The sequence below is a fragment of the Cricetulus griseus genome, chromosome 5 (assembly GCF_003668045.3).
Source record: "Cricetulus griseus strain 17A/GY chromosome 5, alternate assembly CriGri-PICRH-1.0, whole genome shotgun sequence".
Lineage (NCBI taxonomy): Eukaryota > Metazoa > Chordata > Mammalia > Rodentia > Cricetidae > Cricetulus > Cricetulus griseus.
The window spans coordinates 160,004,387-160,017,821 of NC_048598.1; the positions used below are offsets into that span (position 1 = coordinate 160,004,387).

A 13,435-nucleotide genomic window follows, 5' to 3' on the forward strand; every position below is an offset into this window, starting at 1 on the left:
TTGTTCTAAATGATTATTCAAATATATATAAGATAATTAAAGAACAAACACAATAATCTTCTTTAATATACAGAATGTTTCCTCACATTAACCACACATTTAAGAAGTATATGTGGCTGTCCATGAAAATGACTGCAAATTATTTGCATTACATTCCATACAGGGCCCCTCAGGCACTGATGAAACCTGAACTTGGACTTCACTAAAATACACAGGTATGTTCACTTTCTTTGGGGTATGAATCAATATTTAGTATGTGAAATTACACAGACAATGTAAGTGATGATACAAGAAAGTCTATGATCCAATCCTTTTGACTGACTATAAACCACATCAAAAAATTTAAGCAAGGAGCTGGAGCGATGGCTCATTGGCCAAAGTGGTATCAGGGTCCAAATCCCAGCACCCTCATGGAACTCACAATCATCTATAACTCAAGTTCCAGTGGATCCAGTGATCTCTATGGCCTCTGTGGTCATTACAATCAAGTGATACACACATACATATAGGGAAATCACATGCACATACTATGAAAGTAAATAAATATTTTAAAATATTAAAGCAAAAGAAAAATATGATCAGTGAAATATGCACACACAGAGAGAGAATAAATTATCATAGAAAAATTCAATAAATTGGAAATGTTTAAAAATTGATTTATAGAGGAATAAATCAATGAATGAATATCAAGCAATGCTAACTGAACAAATGTTTAAAGGATGATATTGTTTTGGGCTATCATGAATAGGAAATGCATTATGGATATTTGAATCAAGCTATAAATAGCTGATTCATGCAAACAGAATAAAAAGGTAGTATGAAATTCAAGAGCTATTTGTGAAAAGTTTTTAATTAGGAAGAATTTCAAGGAATAACATCAAAAATTAAAGTGTTTTGTAACTCACTTTCCAGTGAGAAGACAATGCATAAATAAATTTAAATTCTAATTCTTAAGACATTATTATTGATTTTTTTCTCTTAAATATTCTACATGTTATGTCCAATATTAACTTATCTAGAAGTGTACTGAGATAAATTTTTACATAGGTCAAAGTATTATGATTATAATTTCAGGTATCACATAAGCTGAGAGAATATAGAAAAGATCATACTACATATTCAAAACTGCATCTGAATTTTATATATTCAAATTTGTTTCTCCTAAAATGATGACTTGAGCTATGAAATGTCATAGGTGCAAATAACACAATCAGTTTACTGATTGGTCAACTGAACCAATGAGAAATAAAACAGTGACTCATCTTATATTCCATGCACAACTTCCTAGCAAGCAAACTTAAATAAAACAGTAAGCTTGTAACTCACAGTTTTATTTCTTAAAGTTAATATTTGTTAAAATTTGGATTGTTGCATTTGTTCCCAATATCCCCTCTAGAAGTAATTTCCCAGGGGTCTTCATGTCATTATTTATGCCATTTGTTGATCATTTCAACATGGTAGTTATAGATGTGGGAAAGACACGCTTCAATGTTTTTGTTGTAAGACAAAGTTTAAGTATTTGAGGGATTATGAACAGTATTCCATCCTTTGCTCAATCTACATTATACAACTGTAAGGATTTTTTATAATAAAAGGAATGTATGTGGTTTCATTTCCTATAAATTTAACAAGCTTTGGGTTACTTAATAAATTGGGGAAAAGGAATGCCTCACAGCTAAAAATCTCATTGCATAGAAACTAAAAAGCTCTCTTTGGAATCTGACTTTGAATAAGGAAAAAAATGTGAGATAGGAAAGAAAAGGGAAGTCTCCAAGCCACACAGAATACAACTGAATGCCAGTTCTGGCACCTTCTCAGTGGACAACCAGGGATCTTATGGCTTCAGCTTCCCGGGTATAAAGAAGGATAACAGAGTGAGTCAGTACCTGCTCCACATATAGTGAGATAATACATACAGCCCTTTCAAACAGTCAGGTTAAACACCAATACATGGAAGATATTATTTTCAGAATTACGGAATAAGCCCAGGTATTACTTATCACATACTAATTAAGACACCTAGAAAAGTATTCTCTAGATTAAATGAATTTAACAAATACTTATTAAGTGATCATTAGTAACAAGAATTGTTAGGTTCTAAGGATGCAAACAAAAACATGAAAAATCCTAGGCCAGCCACAATTCACTGATCAAACAGACAAGTTAAACAGATAATGTCATTGGACATAGTAAAAATAGTCTCAGAGATAAAGACAGGGAAGGTAGAGAAATGAACAAGAGATATCCTACTGAATACTACTATGATGGGTTGGAAGAAAATGAAAATATTCAGTATATTATATTGATATTTCTGAAAGTCTGACTGTCCAATGTACTATGCAATAACATAAAATACTAATAACCACAAATCATCAAGGAAAATATATACAATTTTGCAATCAATTTAAGAAGTAGGCATTTTTAATAATCAGGAGGCTGCAATATCAACTAGGGTAAAAGACATACTTTTTAAGAGAGAAGAAAAGGTGATAGGGATGTCCTCCTATATATGTTTCTCTTATTGGTTGATGAATGAAACACTGATTGGCCAGTGGTCAGGCAGGAAAGATAGGCGGGGCTATGAGACTAGGAGAATTCTGGGAAGTATAAGCAGACAGAAGTCGCCATGTGAGCTGCCATACGAGTTAGAGGTCTGGACCCTTCTCTGGTAAGATAAGACCATGTGGAAATACTTAGATTAATAATAATAGGTTAACAATTAAGACAGAGCTAGCCAGTAAGAAGCCCTAGCCAATGGCCAACAGTTTTTTAATAAATATAGTGCTGTGTGTTTCTTTTGGGCTGAAGGGCAATGATCCTGCCAGGGCAGAGAACCTTCAGCAGCAAGAAGGCATTTAGTTCTAAAAAAATCCAGATGTCCAAGTATATAAAAATTAGAATTAATAGGAGAACAGTAGCTATGGGCAGAAACAAATTAGAAATTTACATTTTATATATATGTAAAATATGTACTCAAATTTCCCAGTAGTCAGGAAGACAGGAATTACGGCCAATATAGATAACACTTTATGGTGAGTAGCTGGCTCCGCTGCTGCAATGGATTGGAGGAAAAGAGAACCATCTCATATTGCTGTTGGGTATATATGAAAACTAATGTTTTTTAAAAAGCAGTCTGGCAGTATCTATACATTTTTCTAAAAACTCATTTGCCTTACAATTTAGTAGTTCTACTCCTGGGATCAAATACTACAAACACAGCAATATAAGAACACAAGGATTAAGGAGATGGATCAGTGGTGAGGGGCACATGGTGCTCTCTCAGAGGCCCTAAGTTCCTAGCAAGTTCATCAGGTTAACATAATCATGGCTAACTCTAGCTGCATGGGGTCCAGTGCCCTTCTCTGACCTCTATAGCCTCCTTTACACACAGCAATAGTACACACACACACACACACACACACACACACACACACACACACACACACTAAGGATTTCTTGCTGATGGGCTATTATTTCTCACTTGGCTTTTCTTGTTTTTCTTGTCCCACAATTCACAAGGAATCAGAGGTCATACTGCAGCTCCAAAATTAATACCTGTTCCCAGGTAAGGAATTTAAGCACCACTCTCCTAGTCACATGGACAAAGTACTTCTCTGCTAGAGGGGGACACCCAGGAAGCTTTGACATTTGAATTCCTGGGCTAATGATGCAATGCAGTGAATTTGTCTATGGCTCAAGACTCCCCAATGAAGGCTCAAGAACTGACTTACTTTATCTTTTTCTTTGGGCAGTGTACAGTTAATATCTTGTTGATCATGTGCTCTGTTGATGGAACTTGATAATTATTGCCTGTGATGGTATAAAACTATCTGGACTTTGAAATTTAAGGTGATGCAGTATTTTTGGAAACTTTTTTCATTGGCTTATTTAATTACTCTTATTAATCACTCTTATCAGTTCCCATTGCTATGTATGACTGCATTCCAAGAACCAACAGCAGTTTGGTTAGGTTTGAATTCAGATGCTTTCTTTCACTTGAGCAGTATCTGAGAAGAGCAGTACTTACTCTATTCATCAGCAGAGACTTGTTTATTAACTATCAAGCATTTTTTCCAACAAAGTACTCCTTAATGGGAATTTACTTAAAACATTCATTCAAACAATAGGTTCAAACAATTTGAAGGGACAAAACTTAATGATGTTTTCATAAAAATGACTATACTTGATTTTATACTTGACACCCATAGACTATTCTTTATAAAATACAAACAAATGAAATTAAAATTATTTTATAAAGTAGCAAATAATAGCCTAGATTCTTTCAGTCAATTGGAATTTACATTGTAAAGTCATATTATGGTGTCCACATAACAGTGGATCTATGTAAGGATGAGTACATTGTCAGTCTGAAGACTTTCCTCCTTTTCCAAGGATAACACTATTACATGGTGGTAGGGCTCCTCCCCCTGAATTCTCTGGACCACCAAACATGAATGGGATTAAAAAAAATCAGAGTTTCTGCATGCCAAGTAGTTTGCTATAAACCTGTTTCCTTAAAGCTTCTGAGCAGATTTTATATTTTATGTCTTGCATATCTTCAAATACTTCCTACCAATTATCTAAGCCACAAGTAATTGCTGAGCAATTTTCTTCACTGTCAAAAAATGTGTCTTGAGTATATACGCATATAGGCATAAATAACTGTGATGTGTGATACTGAGATTGGAATGTAAGAGCTGGCATTTACTTCCATCAGGCTAGCAAGGTAGTACATTATATGAAACAACTAAACTTAGTGAATTTATTACCATTCAGTAAATCCCAGCAACATGGAAAGGAACAAATGGATTTGTCTATGGTTTCGGTACACACACTCTCACAAATTTTTTAATGTTTCTTTCCTTTTTATTTTTGAACCAGAATTTCATACTGAAGCCCACACTAGGTTGAAACACACTATGTTGCCATGCTGGCCTCAAATTCATAGCAGTTCTTCTGTCTCAGTCTCTCAGGAATGCTGGCATTATGACATAAAATTCTTACTTTGGTATACAAGACGAGGCTTGAAGCTAGTCTTGATGCTGTTGATCATCTAAAAGCTACCCATATTCTGGAACCAAAGTTCCTCCCTGTCTTCAATGGTAAGCACCAACCTCCCCATCACCACCACATCCATATTTCCCCTATATGCATGCTCCAACCCCACCCCCACTATAAAGTCCACCATCTTAATCTCTTCTGCTTCCCCTCTCAAAGGCAACCATTTTGTGTCTCTTGTGTGAAGTGTGTGTGTGGTGTGATTTTGTGGTATTCCTTTGCCCCTGATTGCTGAGATAGTCTTTCACTGAAAAACCCTTTGAGAGCTTTCAGACAAATAATATGTAGATTTGTGTGTGTGTGTATGCACGTGTGTGTGAGTGTGGATGCGTGTGCATACGTGTGTGCATGCGTGCGTGCGTGCGTGCGTGCGTGCGTGCGTGCGTGCGTGCGTGCGTGCGTGCGTGCGTGCGTGCGTGCGTGCGTGCGTGCGTGCGTGCGTGTGTGTGTGTGTAGTGTAGATTGGGTAGTACCCTTGGCTTTTGTGAATCACATGCCACGGAGATCCATACCACCAAAATGGTCTCTAAATACTGTGAAATGTCCCCTTGCTGTTACAATAAGATCAGGCTACTCCAGACCCTCTCTCTCCCCCCTTTTCTTTCACTGGTAACATTAGATTATAAATGTCAGCTTAGCCATTCCTTGAAAGTTAAATTACCATTTAAAATGTTGAAGGTTTTTAGAATTTGTTCTAAATTCCATGTCTAGCCCTGAATTGGCACATGGCATTCCAAGCTACCCAAAAGTAGATGAGAGGGATTATTATTCATTTAATGAGACAATCTGCTTTTCTTCTCCCAACACTTTTCAGTGCAGTCACCAACCGCTGCTGCCATGGCTTCCAGCAGCTATCACTACGGAGCCTCTGTCATGTGGCCTCTCTGCTTTTCTACATCAGCAACCAGAAAACTGTTAACATTTTCTCTTCTTTAGCCCATTTGGAATACTTTGAGTGGTGCCAAAGGCACACATGCTTTCCTGGAACTCTGTACTTTGGCACTCTTTCTCTGAAACCCTTTTCTGTGTGGCTGCCCATCAACTTCCATTGCAAACTTTGCTGTGTACCTTGCCCCAGCTGATGAGACTTCCACCTTGCCTTCCATTTGGTTTTCTCTTAAACTCTAACAAAATCAGCCCAGCATAGAAGGTTAAGGCCCTATGAGCCTCAGGTGGGCTGAGAAACCTCTAGACAGGAAAGTTGACTGAAAACACTCGCAGAGTAACATACCAACCCCACTGGCAGCCACCACTTTGGAGCTGCAGAGGAACTGAAGTGTAGATGGAATCTTCTGTCCAAAGTCTCCCCTTTTCTACCCTATAAAACCCCCAAACCGCATATGCCATGTGGGAACAGTTTCCACTCGCTTTGATGGACCAGTACCCTTCAGTTTTTCAGATGGAAAAACAATTTCAGATGCTGGAAAGGCTGGTGTGTCTTCATTTATTTTCATATGAGCTGAATCAACCCAATCTAACAGGCACATCCTTTTAAGTCCATTTCTAGATCCTTTTATTAATGAGCTTAAGAACCTCATAGTGGGACCTCTGTTTCCCCAGTAACACTCCGGTGTGTCAAACCATCCCATCTGGATATCTCTGTCTTCCACAAAACTTGGGTACCAGCTACCAGGTCAGCCTCACATACTCCCCCACCCCCTTTCAATCTCACAGGCCACCAAAGACCACTCTGACTCTTGGCACACTCCGCTTTTTTTTCTTGCTGCAATGAACCTCCAGTAGGATCATATTCTGACCTGATTCTGTTGTGTGTTTCTGTTTACACGTCTTTAGTCTATTTCAAATAGCTACTCTGCTTTTATCCATAGCTCTAAACTACTCTTAGTTAGCTCTATAATCTCTTGGTTTACTTTATTTTGTTTCCCTTGTCCAAATACAAGTTCCACTAAGGCATACAATTAACATTTTGTGCAGCACTGTCTTCCTAATTTCTAAAGCTGTGCCTGTTGGTATTTTCTGTGACTACTCAGTAAATACATATTGAGAATGAATGAATATGGATTGTGATAGTAGTTCTCTTTAAAATACGATAAGCAATTTGAGGTTGCTATTTCTCTCATTTTATTATAGCACAATATCTAACTTGAAAAGATTTAAGAAATCTTCAGATAACATAATCATGTTGTAGATAAGAAATGTGAGACCTGGTGAAGCTAAATTGACTGCCAGCAGCGAAAGCTTTTAAAGCTGAAATGATGAGACACAAATTTTTCTTTGTAGGCATTTTATCCATAGCAATGCAACCTTTATTTGCAATTAAAGTTCAGAAAATTTTGAGATGGACCTAGGTTCAGGTATAAGTACTGACATATTGAAGAAAACTTACATGGTGTGTTAACTATTGGGCAGGAAATCACCTGTGAGATGAGCTTCCACGTATGCCCATGCCTGTGAGTGATTATTGACCACGTTTTTATGTAGGAAGACGTCTTAAATGTGGGTAGGATCATTACCTGTGCAGGGAATTCTGGGTTGTTTGTAAAGTGGATAAAGAGCACATGCATGCATGTAGTCTTTGTTCTCTTCCAACTACGGGCCTGATGTGTCCAGCTACTTTAAGCTCCTGCGGCCTTGATTTTGCTGCCATGTCACTGTCCCTTGAAGTGTGAGCTAACATATCTTTTATTTTTTAGTTCATTCTTCAAGAATTTCATACAGTATATTTTTATCATATTCTTTACTCTTCCCCAATTCCTTCTAGATCCTTCCCCTCATTCTATCCACCCAACTTCATTTTTTTCTCTTAAAAAAAAAAAAAGCAAAAACAATGACAAAGAAAGAAAGTTGACACTAGAAATACATAGGGTCCAGCTTGTGCTGGCTAACTACCTCTGAGCATGGGACCCACCTTACAGTATGTTTAATACACCAAGCATCACTCCATTCAAGTACAGTGATTCTCCATCTCCCAGCAGCTATAATCTCTGCATACCTTCTTGGCTAGGGGTGGGACCTTGTGTCCCCTTCTCTGAAGCTTCCTAAAATATATACATATATAGAAGGAATTTAAATCGAGTCATAATATAAATAGGGAAGAAAATATTCCAACTAGGCATCATATTCTACCTAACAAAAAAGGAGTCCCATAAAACCCCTTGTTGCTTTTGTCAGAATAGTTTATGTCAGTAATAGCAGACCTACTATAGCAGAAAATGTGTACATGTGTTATCTGTACATGTTTGTGTACATGCTTGTGTACACTTGTATGTGTTTGTGTGTTTGTGTGTGTGTGTGTAAGTGTGCAGACCACATACATAATTTGCATGTATTTATTCTAACTCCATAGATTATCATTTCACTATGACGGCTGCTTCCTTTGCTATGAAGAAACTATTAAGTCTAATGTTGTTCTACTTGAATATTTTTGGTTTTGAAGACTGAAATTTCAATGTCATGCCCATATCCCTAGCAAAACCAGTGTCACAAGACTTCCTTCTTACTTCCCCTTAGTTTTCTTCTCTTTTAAGAACATGGGGATTGCAAGGTTTTAATATTCTTTAAGTTAATTACTATGCATGGTACAAGTTAAGGATCTGACTTTATTCTTCCGTTCTTGATATGTACACACCCAAATTTTTCTAATACCATGCTTTGAAGACATTACCCTTTCCTAACTGATTATTCTGAGCAATCTTTTCAAAGGTCAGGTTTGGTTTGGTTTAGTTTTGATTCCTTTATTTTCTTAAATTGTAATTTCCAATTTTTGCCCAGATGATTTTTCTTCTGTCCTTGTAATGTCAGCCATTCCTGTGGACGTTGGTGGGGGTGGTAGGGCAGCACCAGCAGGTCTAAATCATGAGGGTGCTCGGTCCTCCCAGCTTCCCAAGACAGATTTCTGACCACTTGACTCTGAATGGCATAGCTCACACAGTAATGCAACTTGACATAGAGCTTGGGGAGCGCTTGGGGAGCACATAAGTGAAGCAGACACTTGCTTCAGAAATGTCCCTAGTGGCAATAGCCTCTACAGTGTCCTGCATGATGAAATTCTTAATGGTCTTGTCCTTGGGCATACACAGGGCACAATTCATAAAGCAAATTGAGAGAACATGACTAGGCCCTTTTGGCGTGACCACCAAGGGCCTTTCTTCTTGTTTTGGTCATGTTGGATTCAAGACACAAAAGAGTCAAAGGTCAGTTCTATGGTTGGATTTGTCCCCTGGGTACTTTTTTTTTTTATTTCAGTGCCTATACGTCTATCATTATATCCATGCCATACTTCTTTTATTATTGCAGTATGACTCTTACTGAGTTCAAATCAAGTTATCCTTCAGATGGCAGTATGCTATATACCAGTCATCAATGAAGGGCACATAAATACATATTCATCTCTAAATCTCCAGAACATCTTTGGTTAGACAGCTACTGGCCATACAAAGAGAGCCCAAGAGAGGCCTGTATTCCCTATGAAGCACCAGAAACACATAATTATCATAATCATTCACTCTTCTGGTTGGATACCTTTACCATTCTAACAAAAGCAGTACTGTTTCACCTTTATCAAAAACCATTCCACTTAGATAATAAATGCTTATAATTATATTCTCTCCATGATTGCAAAATACCATGTTGATTAGATGAAACAGGCTTGCCATGGAAACCTCTATAGTCACTAAAACCCTATGTTGCCAATTACTGCCTCACTCCACTGTGTTATTCACTTAGAGATATGCCTTGTAATCGTGTGTCTATACCAATAGGCTTTCTCTGCTACAAATGATCAGCCTGGCTTTTATACATAAAAAGCTAACAAGTTTTTGTACCAGCCAGTTCTCAAATTAACACATGATTCCATTGTGATATGTGTTCCATCCACATAATGTTATCAATCTCTGCATCATTGTCAACCTGTGATTACCCTAGAGACCAACAAGTTAAGACATCCAGATGAGGAAATTTAATATAGTCCTTATAATTAAATATGACTTATTCATACTGCCCCAGTGAAAAAGGAAGGATCTATCTCCCCCACCCCATTTTAAACTGTAATAGACCTTTCCTGGGTAGTTGCTTCTATGAAGTTTTTGTGGGAGCATGTAAACAGTCTTGAGGTGACTTTGTTGGTATTGAATCAAAAGGATAAACATAAATCAGGAAGGAAAGAGGATTACAATGTTTCAAGTGGAAGGAAAGCATATTCAAAGCCAAACAAATAGGAAAGAAATTATCTTATTTAATACAAAACAGACTGATAATTGTCAGGTTTTTTTTTAAGTTGACAAAGGATTACACGAAATGCATTTACCCAATGCATCATAGTATATTATAAAATGTGCAATGCATAATTAATTTCCATCTTTAAGAAGTCATTTTCTTCTGAAGTCCTGGCAAGTCTTTATTTTACAAAGCACATCTGTACTATTCTGGTTATAAACCCTACTTTTAATTTCTTTATATTGGCACAAAACTTGGAGATATTTGAACCAAAATCTAAATACACAATCCTTCACAATTTTTATATATTTTTCTCAGGCTTTTTCAGTTGCCTTATCCCATTTGACAGTCATTTAAGAAAGCCAACTCATTCTAATTTAGTCTTTCTAAATATTTGATTTGTTTTTCCCCTTAATTGAATTTCATCAAGGTGTGTAATGTGTAATTAAATTAGATGGTATGTTCAAAGCACAGCTAGTATAAACATCTCTGGAAATAATCAAAACTGATCTTTTGAAGCATGAATTTTAACTACTCAGAACCAAAGTATTTTCAGGGAGTGACCTCTTATAGCTGTGAGCATTCGAGGTCATAAACCTCAAAACATCATTTTACAGGAGTGGCAAACTTAAGTTACATGAAAGTACTTCATGTAAAGGGTCCATCACATCATTTGTTTAATTCAGCTCAGCAGACTAAAATGGTTACTTTCAACCTTCATGAAAACTGAGGGAAGATTGAAAGAACTGAAAGTGCATGTTAACCTGGTCTACAACAATAGGAAGCTTAATGAAAAGTCCCTAAAAGTGGAGCTTCATAAGATGGAAGCTATTTCCATCCATTTGCCTGCAAATTTCACAATGTCATTTTTTTCTAACTCATATATATATATAGATATATATATAGATATAGATATAGATATAGATATTCTCAAAGAATATATATATATATATATATATATATATATAATTTTCTTTATCCATTCTTCGGTTGAAGGACATCTAGGTTTTTTCCAGGTTATGCCTATTATAAATAAAGTCACTATAAACATAGTTGACCGAGTGTCCTAGTAGGAGGATGGGGCATCTTTTGAGTATATGCCCAAGAGTGGAATAGCTGGATCTTGAGGAATATTGATTCCAAATCTTCTGAGGAACCACTATCATGATTCCCATAGTGGCTTTACAAGTTTGTATTCCCACCAGAAATGGCAGAGTGTTCCCCTTGTACCACATCCTCACTAGCATGAGCTGTCACTTGTATTATTAATCTCAGCCATTATGACAGATTTAAGATGATATCTCAAGGTAGTTTTCATTTGCATTTGGCTGATGGTTAAGGATGTTAAGCATTTATTTAAGGGTTTCTTAGCCATTTGATATTCTTTGAGAATATTATTTGAGAACATCAAATATGAGAATTCTCTGGTTAGGTCTATACTCCATTTTTAATTAGATTATTTGGTTTGTTGATGTCTAGTTTCTTTAGTTCTTTATGTAATCTGTATGTTAACCACAATTAAATGTGTAATTGGGGAAATATGTTCCCATTCTGTAGGCTGCAGTTTTGTCCTATTGATGGTGCCCTTTGCCTTATAGAAGATTTTCAGTTTCAGGAGATCCCATTTTTTTAGTTGTTAGTCTTAGTGCCTGTGCTATTGGTGTTTTGCTTAGGAAACTGTCTCCTGTGCCAATGAGTAGAAGGATATTCACTACTTTCTCTTCTATCAGGTTCTGTCTGTGTGCTCTTTGATTCACCTGGAGTTCAGTGTTGTACAGCATGATGAGTATGGATCTATTTACATCTTTCTGCATGCAGACATCCAGTTAAGTGAGGCAACCCAGATCAGGAAAAACAAACATGATATCTACTAATAAATGATGTTAGCTGTTAAGTAAAGGATAACCACATGGCAATCCACAGACCCAGGGCAATTAGATAGAAAGGAGAGGTCTAGGGAAGATGCATGGATTTCTCTGTGAAAGGGTGGACTGGGGGCACGTGGGATGGGAACAGAAGGGATCAGGTTGGGAAGGGAGGGAAGAAGGGAGAGAATATGGGGAGAAATGACTGCAACTGGAGGGCATTTAGGGATCAATGTGGAACCCAGTGCAGTGGAAACTTCCTAGAACCTATGAAGGTGACCCCAGTAAAGACTCCTTGTAATGGAGGATATCGAGCCTGAAGCCTTCTTCTCTAACCAAACTAGGTTCCCAGCTGTCAGACTGGTCCAACAATGCAGCCACAAAACCTTCAGCCTACAACCTGTTCTGCCTGCAAGATGTGTTGGGGCAATGGTGACTGGTATAACTTGAGGCCCACACCATGATAGGGAGCCCATGCTGGACTCTGCCTGGATGGCCAGGATCCAGAAGCTGGATGGCTCAGAGACCTAGGGTAGAACCACACACAACCAACAACAACAAAAGTCAATGAAATGATTCCTAACGATATTCTGCTATACGCATAGAACAGTGCCTCACCCAATCATCATCAAAGAGGCTGATGGGAGTGGATGCAGACACCCATAGCCAAACATTAGGTGGAGCTTGGGGAATCCCTGAGAAGATGGGAAGGAAGGATTGTAGGGGCCAGCGGGTCAAGGACACCAGGAGAACATGGCCCACAGAAGCAACTAAGCAGAGCTCACAGAAGTAGCAACATGGATCATGCAAGAGTCTGCACTAAGCCCTCTGCATAATGCTGTGGTTGTTAGCTTAGGGTTTGGTTAGAACCCTAACAATGGGAGTGTGGATGTCTCTGACTCTTTCACCTTATATTGGGACCCCGTTTCTCCTACTAGGTTGCCTCATCCGGCCTTGTTCTGAGGGCTTATGCCTTCTCTTATTGCATCTTGTTTGTTATGCCATGTTTGGTTGATATCCTTGGGAGGTCTGCTTTTTTCTGTGAGGAGATGGAGGAGCCATAGATCTGGGGGAGAGTGAGATGGGGAGTACTGGAAGGAGGTGAGAAGAGGAGGCTACAGTCAGGATGTATTGTATGGGAAAGAATACATTTTTAAAACTGTAAGCTGAATTGAGGCTGCCTGATATGTCATCCGTGTTAGTTAGCTCTGCATCTGTACCCCAAGTACCTGACGGAAACTTGGATTATTCCATCTGTATGGCTGCCCCTGAGGTATCACCTAGCTTTTGGTCTGTGGGTAAACTCAGCAAAATAGTGATAAAGTCAAAGCTCACAT

General features: G+C 37.8%; 1 protein-coding gene across 7 annotated transcripts in view; it reads right to left on the reverse strand.

Annotated features, from left to right (window-relative positions):
• Nucleotides 1-13,435, reverse strand: part of Immp2l (inner mitochondrial membrane peptidase subunit 2) — an 874,875-nt gene that overhangs the window by 220,644 nt on the left and 640,796 nt on the right. The gene's annotated exons all lie outside the window — the stretch shown is intronic.